Genomic DNA, 14,158 nt, shown 5'->3' on the forward strand with positions numbered 1-14,158 from the left:
TCCTTTTGAACCAGACATTTTATTTCCAACAACATTTCCTAAGAAAAATCAGAGAGGGAAGCTGAAATTTATGTCATGTTCATTGCTATCCTCAGTGCTTGCGTAGTGTCTGGAATACAACAGGTAACCAATCAATTACAGAAAAAATTAATGAAAAAGAGATGTTCATTGCTACATTGTCTGTTACAGCAAAATATCAGAATCCATAGAGTGCCTGACTATAGGCAAAGCTTAAGTGTCTTATGACATAATTATACAATGGACTATTAGGTAGATATTAGTTAACAAGGGTCATCATTAAATTGTCTTATGAAACATTTTTATTATAATACAAAATTTACAAATTGAGTCAAATCATGTGTATATTGGGGCAGCACAAACAGAAGATACACAGATGTTGACATTTGTCTAACCTGTCCCGATCTCTCATCACAAAGAACTAAAGATATTTTTTCAAAATCATAAAATTTAATCAAGACAGTTTCATAAAGCACACCAGGAGAATGCTTCATCATGTCTTAATCCTCAGAGTCCTTCCCTGCAGCAAAGCACAAAGGAGGAGTTGTCTTCACACTTCTCTCATTCAGAGTACTTAGCATTTGATTGTAATACAAAGCTCCATGGAGTATAAAACATTATCCCCATTATCTCTAGAGGCAGTGGATTTATTTTTCAAGAATATTTGCCAAAACCTAATAAATGAAATTTTAAAATAAAATAAATAAATCATTTAAACCTAGAGATTCCTTTTTATTAAAAAATGGTGAGTTCATTAATGGTAATAAATGAGCCCTGTATTGTAGAGCCTGGATCAGGCTTACCTCTGCCTCTGGATTAAGCTCTCTACCGCCAAATTGTACATAAGCTCACATGTGCCATTGTGCTAGCCTCTGTTATTGGGGCATGAAACTGTACAGCTGGATGCAGCTCACCCAACCTAATGGTGACACACTAACAATCGACAAACTAATGAAGTGAAAAAACAATTTCTAATGAAGAACTTGCAAAAACTTTGGGACCAATTTTTTTTTTTAAGCAACATCAAACTCCTGCTCCCTTATAAATGCCAGGCTTTCTTGGAGAACGAACATTCATACCCAGTGCAAAGAATCTGTAATTTCAGAAATAGACATAAATTATTTTCTGGCATGCAAAGCAGTCTTGAGCTTTTCTTTAGAAAATAATTGGCATATTAAGATTACAGCTCTGAATCATTTTGATCAAACAGGAGCCATGAGCAAGTGAATATGTCTGACTTCATTAAAGGAACTCGTATTGCAAGGATCAGAGTACAGAGGACCAGCGGCCTGTGACTGGCTGCTTTGAATAAATGCTGGCCTTTAGCTAGTAGGAGTGTTCACAAAACATAGAATATATCTGCTTAGTTAAATTCCACACATGATGGTCAATGATGGAACCAATAAAATGGCCCATCAGGCCTAAATGTCCTCCAGATCAAACAAAGTATATAAATATATGAGCTGGTCATGGATAATGAATCGGTTAGTCACCTAGGAGGGTTGCTCAAAAGTGGTTTCCATCTGGTACCTTAAGGGGAGCCAAGAACATCAGCCCCGTTCATCAGAGGGACATGAGGAGGTTGGAAGTTGCTTTACTTGCATCTAAAGCTTTGATTCCAGTTGTGTTGGATGTAATTCTCATCTCCTTGTACCTATTTCAAGAAATTGTCTTTAATTAACAGACAACAAAAATGTTAAATACTCTTAAATAACTAATCACTGCCTTTTTAAAAAAAAAATATTTATTTTCATCGGAATGGCAGATATACATTGAGAAGGAGATACAAAAAGATCTTCTGTCCATTGTTTCACTCCCCAAGCAGCCTCAATCGCTGGAGCTGAGCCAATCAAAAGTCAGGAGCCACGAGCTTCTTCCAGGTCTCCCAGACGGGTTCACGTGCAAGGTGAGGACTTTAGCTACTAGACTACAGTGCCAGGCCCAATCACTGGCTGTTTTCTTGGACGATGGGATTAGTTTAAGTGCAGTTATTTTCATGCTGCATAAAGTTGACACATCACAGCTTCTCAGGACACCATAGTGTATATGATTGATGTACATTACTTTATGTCAGGATCTTTTCCCAATCATAACCTTGAGTCCACATATAATAAATTTTATTTATTCATTTCTATATTGTCTAAATAATTTATAGATCCAAGACTTTTATGATTAAAACTAAAGTTCTACACTGGAGTTGAGAATAAGAACTCATACTATCAGCTAACTCAGAGAAAGAGAAAATAAAACTCCCTAATCACAACCTGGTTGAGATTCCAACCTTGTGCCCATTTGGAGCCCAAAAGTTAGCATCTCTTTGTGACTGAGCCTCGGAAATACACAGTGACCTTTCCCCTTTCCTGTCATTGATGTTTGTCTAGCTTGCACATCCAGGTTACCAACTCAGGAGAAATCAGAGATAGACAGGGTGGCTCTGTTTATTCACTGCATTTCCAGAGAATTTGATGAAGACATTTGACTCAGTGTTTATTTTTCCAGTCCTCTGTAGCGTTCTCTCCCTGCTCCACCAATTTTTTTTTTGTCTTGTTTCTGCTGGGGTTACGTTAGCCACATGAACAATTAGTAATTAACAGCATACAGTTTGCTGTGGGTTAATGACAGTTCTTTAGTTTAAAAATCTACTACGTTATTTTTGGATCATTTTAATTTCATGGTTAGATATTAAACTGTAAGTTATAAATTATAAAAAGCAATCAGAAAGCCTAAGGAATGAAGCAATTGGATGATGTATATACAGTTAAGATTAATTCACTCCTCCTCCACAGAATCACACTACTTTCTGCCTTATAATATTTATCCTTGTTTTTCATTTTCGAAACAAAATCTCTCATGCAATTTTCTTTATTCAGTGACAACATTTAGAATACTTACAGGATTAAAAAGCATGAATCATTTAAGTTTGATAGCAAAATAAATAAACACCACAACCACCTTATTTTGATAATTTTCAAACTTCCTTTAAATCGGATTCTCTGATTGGCTCTGCCAAGGAAAGCCTTAAGTTTCAATACATTTTTGCTCCTCTCTCTTCAGCTGTAGTAGAGAACCAAGCAAAGAAGCGTGAATAGAGAGGCAATGGCAGCCCGAAGAAGTTCAAACAGAAGTTCAATGTGAACATGGCAGGGTGATTCACTTCTAATGAGCTTGCGGTTGGCTAGTTTCAGATGACTTATGAAGAATCATAACTAGCAACTACCAAATGATTTGTAAAGATGCTCAATCTCTCCAAATCTATGGGAAAGTATCAAGAGGGGGCTCGGACAAAGATACTACACAGATGGGACATTTTTCCAACACAACCAGAAGCACTACAAAAATACAACAGAAAATTTATTTGTTCTAACGCTGTTTTCGAACCAAATAGTCAATTTAAAGGTTCATGTAAATATCTACAACTCACCTCCATGTTTCAACACTGTTCAGTAACAGCTCATGTTCTAACAGCTCATAAATCATGTGTATTTCCATAATTTTCCACATTGAAAAGAACTTCGGTGATAATTGTTAATAGTCTGTTTAAATATAACCTTGCCTATCAGACAGAATTATTGTGAAGATAGAAGGAAACAGCCAAGGGGTGGGCAAGGTGGTTCAATAGGCTAATTCTCCACCTTGCAATGCCAGCATGATTATATATATATATATATATATATATATATATATATATATATATATATATAAAATAGCTGAACAGAAGAAAATATACTGGATATAGGGGTCAAAATTGAGAAGGAATAATTCTTGCCTTTAACAAGCGAGTAGTCTAAAGGAGCATATAGATGTGGAGATAGAAGTGCATAATTTCATGAAAGAGACACCCTTTTATAGCCTACAATATGGCGTAAAAGTATTATTGTTCATGGTCTCAAATCTAGCTACCCAAATTCATTCTTACTGTTTTCATTTTTCACTAGTGCTACTCACATGTCATCAGTGCATTCACAAAGTTCTGTTTTTAGCTTTTGTCATTTTTGGTTCTGAATATCAGTTCAGTTATTTTTTTCGGCATTGAACCACAGATTTCTCTCTGTTCTTCGCACATTTTGCCTTTTTATAATTTAAAATTCTTTGTTTTTTATGTAGCATGTTTTGGTGAATCTGACTTTCCTTGATATTTTTCTAATGGTGTGTGTGTGTGTGTGTGTGTGTGTGTGTGTGTGTGTGTAGGTACATGGGTTGGTAACAAGAGGGTATTGTGCTGAAAAGGCTGGAAAGTTGGAGATGTTTCCCTATCTGGAATCAGGGGTTCAACTGTGGGAGTGAAATACTCAGAGAGTGGGCTTATCTCCTTAGTAACCCAACCCTTGCTCTAGCTGTGGCTTAGACAGAGGAAGGATAGTGGGTCATCATGGGAGGCTGACAGAAACAAGGTTGTGATACGTGAACAAGCCCATTGTGAACAGCTGTGAGGTCCGATTCTGGGAAAGCAGCACAGATGGAGCCTAGGAAATATGTGAAATGTAGAGTTGAGGAAATCCCATAAAGACCCAAGGCACAAACTCAGGTCTTAAGTGGAGCCAGTGTCCTGATACTGAGCAGGATCTGGACACAGCAGTCCTGGGCAATGAATCAGAAGCTAGCTACAGAGTGATTCACAGCAGAGAACCAACCTTTCTACTAGACAAGGGCAGTTAAGGGTATTACAAGTTACAAACCCAAAACCCTACCAGGGCTGCCTAGATCAGAACCATCCCATGGGCCGAATAGCCAGCACCTACATAATGCTTTCTGTGGGTTAGTTATGTGTGTGAGGGGTTTTCATATGGTACATGTCAATGTGTTTCAACTTCATTGCTCTGTTGGGGGTAGAGTTCATTCTCTCTCTCTCTCTCTCTCTCTCTCTGTGTGTGTGTGTGTGTGTGCGTGTGTGTGTTGGGAGATGTTGAAAACAACTTCTGATTACATTGAGCCCAGATCTTTATTTGTGCTCTGTTCATGGATTGAATCAGGGACACAGTAGATTTGACTAAGTAGAGACAGGTAAGTCAGCAGGAAGAATGATCCACAAGAGAGAAATACAGGATTGCCAAAAGGATGTGATTTCCCATTTGTTACCCATTACAGCTGAAACATTTAGAGCAATGGCTATGTCTCCATCTCAATGAACCTTACTATAGACATGCTAGTCCTTTCTACCTTGTTGCCCAACATGGAGCTACATAAGACTTCTTGAATCTATTTAAACTACGTTGAAAGTCCAACTTTTATTTATAGTAGCCACATCTGAAGTGCAGCATACCCATCTGTGGTTCATGGCTACTTAACTGACAATGCAGATAAGGAAATTTCTGGTTATTATGGAATATACTATCAAATGGAGAAGGCTGTGAGTTTCATCAGCTTTTACACCATATTCCAGTATTTTGAAGAAGGCAATATTCACAACTTTTCCTGCACTTGCCAGTGGAATTCTTTTCTGGAATAATGAGTATGAGCAGACAACTGCAACAAATAAATGCAACAATTGTTGTCCACTGAGAATGCAATCTTAGAAACTTAAGCGCAGTCTCAACCCTCCTTCCACACTGTGTGGAAGTTTAGCATCCTGCTCCAGATTTCTGAGCATATTCACAGCTCATTTGTTCTCATAGAAACCTATGTCTCCTTACCTGTGCTTCCTTGCCACCCTAGACATCCACTGAACTCCTTAACTTGGTATTTGACACACAGAAACACTGAATATCCTGCATACAGGACATATTTAGGAGAAGAGTTAAGGGGGAGAAAGAGCATTTCTGTTGTAGTAACAAAAACATTTTTCACTCAGTATCAGACACCTTAAAAGTTCCTTCAGCCAACAAAAACCCTGCCCTAGTAGTAACATTTGACATCCCTCCTCCCCCATGCAGGTGTCACTCTTCTCCAACCTCATACACACATAGAAAGCATAGGCTTGTTAGACAGGTGACGCTAGCCTCAAACTCCTAGAAAGAGCATGAAATTGACAGAAACCCACACTTAATTCATTCAACACAAGACATGGGATCCCAGGGCATGGGATTGCTAGATTAGGAAGACTTCAAAATCCCACGGAATTTGAAAAATCGATGTGAACCTTTCAGATTGTACCTTTTTTCTCTGGAAATCACCTACATGAAAATAGGACATGAATTTCTAAGTGAAAAAGAAAACAACAAAATAAAACAACTGACCTAGCTTTGTGTAAGCACAACAGTTAACCCCTATACCGGGCTACTTTGATTTCCCAGATAATGAACACCAAACCAAAAAAATGCTTTTGAGGATTGACTCCTGTCATCCAAAATCTCTTTTCTATAGAAGTTTCCTGTTACATGTACATCAAAATCTCTTGCAGTTCTCATAAAAACATGGATTGTTTGGCCTAACCTAGACTTTCTAATTTAGTAGGTCCGTGGTAGTGTCTGACAATTTACATGGCCAAATGAAAATTTAGAAAATTCATGTTTAAAGAAGACTGCAGTATGTGTGTGTTTGTGTGTGTGTGTGTGTGTGTGTGTGTGTGTGTGTGTTGAGCTTATATTCTTTGCTGTGGCCCATTTTTTTTCAGCTTTCATCATAATAGCCTGGACTCTTGAATTTCTTAGACAAATGGGGGGGGGGGGGTTGTTGAGGGAATCCCAGAAGATAATAGCTCATCTATCTATCCCATCTTTCAGAAGGTAGGAATGGATGACATTTAATGGCATCTGAAAACTTGGAGAATCCCTGTTGGACAATGTTTTCTGACTGTTGTAGGCAGGAAAAAAAAAAGAACATCCCAGATCCCTGAGAGTAGGACCAGTGAAACTGTAACTATGCCTGTAGAATCAGTGCTGCTTCTTTACTGAAGGAACAGTAATCACAGAGCTGAATGAACGTAAGGACACATGGAACAGCCATACTACAGAGATGCCCAGAATTCTGTCAGAACCCTCCTAAAACCTTGGGTATCTTTACCTGAAGCCTTTTTAGTAACCCTGATAACTGTCAATTCACATTGACAAATGACATCTGCCAGTCTTGGCCAGTCTTGCCGTGACAATTACTTGTCCCTTGGTTGCTGTGAGTCTCAACCAGTGTGCCCCTTCCTGCCCAAACTGAGGGCCTGCTTGAGGAACTGCATGGCTCCTCTTTAACTGTATTCAGAAGGGTTGTATCTGTATCCAGAAATAATCAGTGTTTAATTACATGAGCCCACCACACAGCACGTCTCTCAGATAAAGAATGTGTGTAACCTAATGTCATTCAGAATAATTTTAGTTTTCTTCTTGCCATTTGGTACTTTCTTCTAAAAATAGGTGCCCCAACCTAAGGCAGTTAATTGAGTTAGCCTGAGGTTAGCCCTGTTAGATTTTACAGTCAAAGATAGATTTATTATTAGGTTGCTTTTAATACAAAGGAGTTTGTGCATAAAATAAAGCTCATTTTAAGTTATAAGAAGCTGGTTCATCTTACAATCTAGAGGCAACATTCAACTGAGTGTGCATTACTGGATTCCAGGAGCCAAAAATGCCCTGAAAATGTATTGTTATTTCTCCACTAATTAAGGAAGAACCTGAAAAAGAACAACCCTGGCACTGCTGTGAATTCGCCAGAGACGTCTTTGTCTCAGCCTCTTCCTTTATGTTTTACCCATACTGGAGTGTGTATCCAGGTGCACTCTTGCAATTTTTCCCAGATTTAAATCGTGGGTCCGAAGAGTAACCCATGGCCATTTTCATTTTTCTGACATTCTTTGTCCTACCTCTGTTCATACAAAAATATTGCTGTTTGTGTAAAACAAACAACAAACAAACAAAATCTGGCTATTATATATATTTTTTTGTTTTATTTAAGGATTTTTCCACTTTTTGTATAAAAATTATGAGTTCAAAGTCTTTTACTGCCTCATCTAACTTTAACAGCCAATTTTTGGATCTATTCTGGAGTATTATAAAATGCTGATTACAAGCTGCTTTACACACATTACTTTATGGAGGCCTCACAAAATCTTTAGAAGTAATTGATTTGTAATGAGGAAATTAGGGACGTCAAGGTTAAATAAGTTGCCCAATGCCACATAGGCATCAATGGTAGGTCAGTGTGGCAGCAAAACCAATACAGTCTTCCAAGGACTGGAACCTGTTTCTTGCCTCCTACCAGCGGGGAAAATCTGTCGCCTCCAGCGAGAGAAGGACAGCTCCCATAATAGGCCTTGCTGGCTGTGAAATAGACTATTTTACAGGGCGATATAAAAAGCAGGCAGAAAGGTGATGCTAATGACACTTGAGACTCCTTCTTGATATCTTTGCATTTCCAGATGCTGAGTGGGAAATTCTCTCTGTCCCTAATTACTTGTGACAGTCTTGTAAATGAAGTTAGGTCAGACTCCTCAGTCAGAATATTCAGGCTGCAGCTGAATTTATTATGAAAGCACAGAGAAGAGATAGAATTTAGTATATGTGATGATGCAGTCATTGCTGAAAAGGAGTTAGCAGAGGCAAAGCTGAAAATACAGATAATTGAAGGAACAATAATAATTATTATGTAGATGCAAGGTACAGTCCTATAGAACTATATAAATACCCAAGTCAGCGCTTAAATCATAGCTTCTATATTTATCTGTCCTCTGAAATGCTAAAAGAAACATTATAAACAATCTGCAGAAAAATGACTGAACTGAAGAATGAGAAAAATGAAAAAGAATATTGTCCTTATGACTGCAATAGCCTATTCTTCATTAAAACTCATCATGTTTCATAGCAAGACCCTAAGGCTCTTTAAAAACACATTTTGCTTTCATCCCTTGAACTTGTCATGCTCACGCAGGCTCCATGTTTCCTCTTGCCATTTTCTCTAACTGACAAATCCCTTACTTTTCTACCTATTTGGGTCTTACCATTTTCCAGGGTCCAGCTCAATTTTGCTCTTCCTGTTGCTCTCCCTGACCACGTAACAAAGTATGAATGATCCATTCAGAAAGCCCCCAAAGTGTACGTATGGTTGTCCTCTGATTATTATTTTTGAAGATGCCTTTTATTTAAATCTTGTACCCTATTCTCACTGGCAGTACATAGCAGTGTCATCTCTTCATTCAGTTTTCAATGTTCCTAAATCAGGCTTTACATTCAGCAAGGCAAGGTAGAGAGCAGGGCCGTTAGCTGTGGAAGGAAAGACACTGGGTATGTTGGACAGAAATCGAAGATGGAGGTAAGATAATAGCCAGAAAAGGTTGGAAAGAGGTGAGATCTTATTAGGCAATTCAGCTAGGCATAGTGTTCAAGGGAGAGGTCCAGATAAGGAAATTGATGAGGTCTGGCCTTATGGTGAGAGGTTAAGCTGCTGCCTACAATATTTATATCTCATATCTGGTTCAACACCTAGCTGCTCCATTTCCAATCCAGCTCCCTGATAATCCACCTGGGGAAGCAGTGGAAGATGGTCCAGGTGCTTGGGTTCCTAGGGGAGACCAGGATGGAGTTCTGAGCTCCTGGCTGCTGCCGGGCACAGTTTTGGCTGTTGTGGCCAATTTTGGAGTGAACCAGCATATGAAAGATTTCTTTCTTTTTATTTCTCCCTCTTTATTGTTATGCCTTTAAAATACATACATTATTTAAAACAGATAAAAGAAAAATGTTAGGGTGGTAGTGTTAGAAGCTTAAAGCAAATGAGCAGATACACTTTCCTGGTAGCTTAAAGTTAAACATAAAGACAGGAAAATGAGGAGCCTAGAGCTCTGAGATTCCCACTCTCCACCATCCCTGTGCAACTAACCCTTAACTACAGGAGAATCCCACACTCCAAACTGAATTTAAAATCAGTCTAGAGAGTTGGCTGGAGTCTTGGTAACTGCTTTTCTCTCCCCCAAAAGAAAATTATGCTACTTTCTCCCATCCAAAAGCCTAGGCACAGATTCTGCAGCACAGTCACTGCTAAGCTTCATTCTGTCTTAGAGGACAACAGGCATCCCATCACAATCAGAGCCAGGGCCCCTCTCAGGGCAGACAGCCAGCCCTTCTGCTTCCTGCACCTGCAGGGTTGCTGGCCACCAGCCCTTGAGCTATGCATACTTACCCTACACCATCCATGTATAGAGTGGATCTGCTTCCTGGAACTTGGCACTGCAACATCCAGCACATGAACTCAGAAGACCAGACTTGGGAAAATCTGCTTTTGCATCTCCTACACAGGGTGCTACAGGTAAACAGGACACAAATCCCAGCATCTTTCTTGCATGCCGCTTGAGTCCTTGGAGCAGGCTCTTCTGTGTCTTACTGCTCTGATACTGAGACCACTGGTGCTATAATCCCCGCAGTCACTTGTACTCACTAGTGGAGTTTGGAGGGCGCTCTCTGCATTCCTCTGCTGCACACTGGAGGCTGCCAGTACACACCCATCAGCGTAACTCAAACTTATTCTGTAAGACCAGGATAAGAACCCCACTGCCTCAAGCAGGCCTGAGACTGTGACTGTTCATTCCAGAAGTCCTAAGACACCTGTGCTCCCATGTGGAGCCTGGGGCAGGTCATATCTGCATTTTTCTGTTGTGTGACTGCACTCAGGAGTGCACAACTGTCAGCATCATGTGAGACCTGAGCTATAACTAGAGACTCTTGAAACTACGTTGCACAAGGTCTCTTGAGTTCAGACAGAGTTCAGCTACCTATGACTGTTGGTTCTGTGAGATCCATGGGTACTAAGGAAGGCCATACCTGCATTCTGTTATATCCATGTTGCACCTGCTAGTGCACAATCCCCAGTATTACCTGTGATCATCGTATGGGACCCGGGTAAGGCATCCTCCAGGTTCTGCAGCACCAGAACTCTTGGGAGCTAAATTCTGTAGTCACCTGAGTTTACTTTGTGAGACACAGAGAGGAATATAACTGCTTGCACTACTCCAGGCCCAAGCCTGCAAGTATAAAATTCCCAGAATAATTTGTGCAGGAAGCATAGGACCTAAGTAAGTTGGTTGATACATCCAGCAGCTCTGGAGCTGTGACTGTAGGCTCTCCAGCTCCTGTGCTTGGCTTAGGGGTCCCCAGGAAAGGCCCACCTCCATTTTGTTGCAGAAGGCCCATGGTTGTCAAGGCACATTCCCCAAGCATAATCTACATGTTTCCTGTGGGTCTTGGGCAATGTAGCCTACCTTTCTGGCAGCTCTGCTACTGGAGTTCTTAGTTCTAGATTCCTCAGAAGTCATCTAAACTCACAGTATGGGCTTGGAGAAGACCCTACACACATTCCACTGCTCTAGACTCATGCTTGCCAGTGCACAGCCCCAAGCGTAACCTGAATTTACTCCTATAGGAACTGAGCAAGGTTTTCTTTACATTCTGCAGTACTGGGATTGGAACTTTAGATGTTATAAGCCCCAGCATCGTTCATTCCCATCAAATAGGACCTGGGGAAGGTCCCGCTGAAATCATTAAGTTATAGGGTCACAGTTTTTGATACCCCAAACCCCCCAACATCATTCAAACTTCCCTGATGGAACAATGAGATGGCTTATTCTATGTCCAACAGCACGAGGAACATGGCTACTGCCATTAAAAACCCCAGTGTGATTGATATACAAGTCTCAAAGGCTTGCAAACACACACTGTTTGGAAGCTCATGTTCTCATCCACGTTCTGTTACTTCCTCATGAGCCTCTAGGGTCTGGACAGATGTTGCACTCATGGACACTACTGACATTGGCTGTAGTTCAAGAAATCACTCAGGTTACACTTCTGGGCTAATCTAGAGCCAAAACTGAAGTAGCTCTCCCAGCTTAAAAAAATATTTTCCAGCAAAAGCCACTCTTCATAAGGAAGGAACTGTGACATGAGATGCACAGAGGTCCATGGAGGGACAGAAAAAATATGAAAAACAAAGAAATGTGACACATCTGCAGAGATTAATCCTGATTTTAAGAAAATCTATGAAATGTCCGGAAAAAAAGGCCTCAAAATGTTAATCCTAAGGATGAAGGAGAATACAGATAGATAATTCAAAGAAATGAGGAAAAATGATACCTGATCTGAGTGAGAAATTACACAGAGACAGAAATTGTTCAAAAGAAGTCCCAAGAAATTTTGGAACTGAAAATTCCTCAGTTAAATGCAAAACACAGTTGAGAGATTTGAGAACAGAACAGACCAGGGCAGAAGAATTTCTGAGCTTGAGAAATGGGTTCTGGAAAAACACAATCACATAAAAATAAAGAGAAAACAGTACAGAAATATGAAGAAGATCTATGAGACGTGTGGGATCCCAGTAAGCAAACAAATATTCATGTTATCATATTATTGCCTATTAAATTTTGGGTACACTGTTATTGAATTATCCTCTATCTGCAAGTCTCCATGTCCACATTGGTGGCAGGAGTGACGTACTCTTCATGAGATGTGCAGCACACAGAATAGTACAGACAACCTTTCAGAACACATGCTGGGGGAAGGATAGGGTTGCCATAGCAACAAAATCCAGCACGCTGGAATCCTCCCTCTGCTCAGTACCCCCCTTGCCAGGCCCTCATCTTCCCTGGCAGATTTCTTCCTCGGTCCCCCACTTCGTGACTTCAGTTTGGAGAAAGAGGGGAAGTAATCAGGGGAGGGTTGCAAATTATTACACTGTGCTAGGACACAGATAACTATGTAGATAGAACATCCAGAATGAACATAACTGTGTCCAGTTATTCCCAAATCAGGCTGTATAGAAAACTCATTGCTGACTTAAAGCCTGCCTACTTCCCTGCACCAGACTCCAGGGCCTGTGAATTTCGATTTCCTCAGAATTCATCTTAGGCATCCACACTTCTTTAAAAAGCACCACTGGTTTTGAGACCCACTAACTTATTCCAGCCCTTTCCTTTTATACATAAAGGGGTGAGATCCTGAGACCTCTAGGAGATAAATGAACCAAACCTCCTGGAGTTCTGGTCATTTGTTTATATTTGACAAGCAAACCAAGTCCAATTTGAAGTTTCCAAATGTAAGAATTCTCTGCTTGTGGCTGTCACATGCCTCCTCTTATAGTCTTACAATTACGTATCCTTTTCCAAATTTCCCTGCCAGTAATTTGCCTGATTAATTGGCTGCTTAGCTTGTTTTAAGTGTGGCTAATCATAAAGGCTCTCTAGAAATCCTAGGAGAGGTATTCAAGCTGCTGTGTTTGCATATTTTCATTTGGTTCTGTACAATTTTTCCACCAAATAAACATTTTTGGTTGGCATAATGACTTAAAATGCTTTCTCCCCAATCTTGTGAATATTTCATGATCTGGTAAAATTGGATTCAGAAATAATCCACAGAGACAATGGGTTATGAATATTTGTAAACAAAGATAAATTTATTTTCCAGGAGTTAGAAGAAGTTATAAAAATAAGTCAAAGTAGCCTCCAGACCTAATGGCCAGCCAATCCAGAACTCCACCAGTGCCACATGAGGTGCCATTTTGTACAGTGTGTCAAAGACTGTGGGACTGGAGGGACAACAATGAGCTGCACATTTGCTAAGCTGGGCTTGAACTCACTTCCAGTTCAGTGCATTGCACTAACTTTGGCATCCTATGGGTCAAAATAGGTCTGGTGTGGCCCTCAGACCCAATGGACAGCAGTTTCCAGCAAGATCAGCACCACTAACAACCTAATTATTTAGGACACCTGGTGTTTCCCTAATCCTGGGAATTTCTTGAATTGGAAGTGCAAGAAAGGCTATACAGGCAATGGTGCAGTCACAGAACAGATTCATAGGAGGTGGAGAGTGGTGAGCCAGGAGCTGGGATTGCAGAGACCATGGTGGAAGCCTATCATGAGAGCCCAGGCCTGAAACTCATTAGAGGAAGTGGCACAAGTGACTACAAATGAAGAATTGGGTACCAAATGCAATCAATAAAAATCAAACTGCAGCCTATGGGTGACACAACTTAGAAACTGCCCTAAGGAGAAGAATCTGTTAACCAAAAGTGCAATGACCAAGAGCAAAAGAAGAGATAGATGCACAAAAGAATATACTGAAGACTCCCCTGCAAAGGAGCAAAAACCTTTGCCAATCTCAGAGCCAACTGAGGAATACATGGAATAAATGGGTGATAAATAACTTCTTTTTGATTATATGTCCAAGGGATTGATGCCGGCTGAGTCCTGTGGCAACTCTGTTTAATATTTTGAAGAACTGCCAAACTGTTTCTTCATGAC

The sequence above is a fragment of the Ochotona princeps genome, chromosome 22 (assembly GCF_030435755.1).
Source record: "Ochotona princeps isolate mOchPri1 chromosome 22, mOchPri1.hap1, whole genome shotgun sequence".
Lineage (NCBI taxonomy): Eukaryota > Metazoa > Chordata > Mammalia > Lagomorpha > Ochotonidae > Ochotona > Ochotona princeps.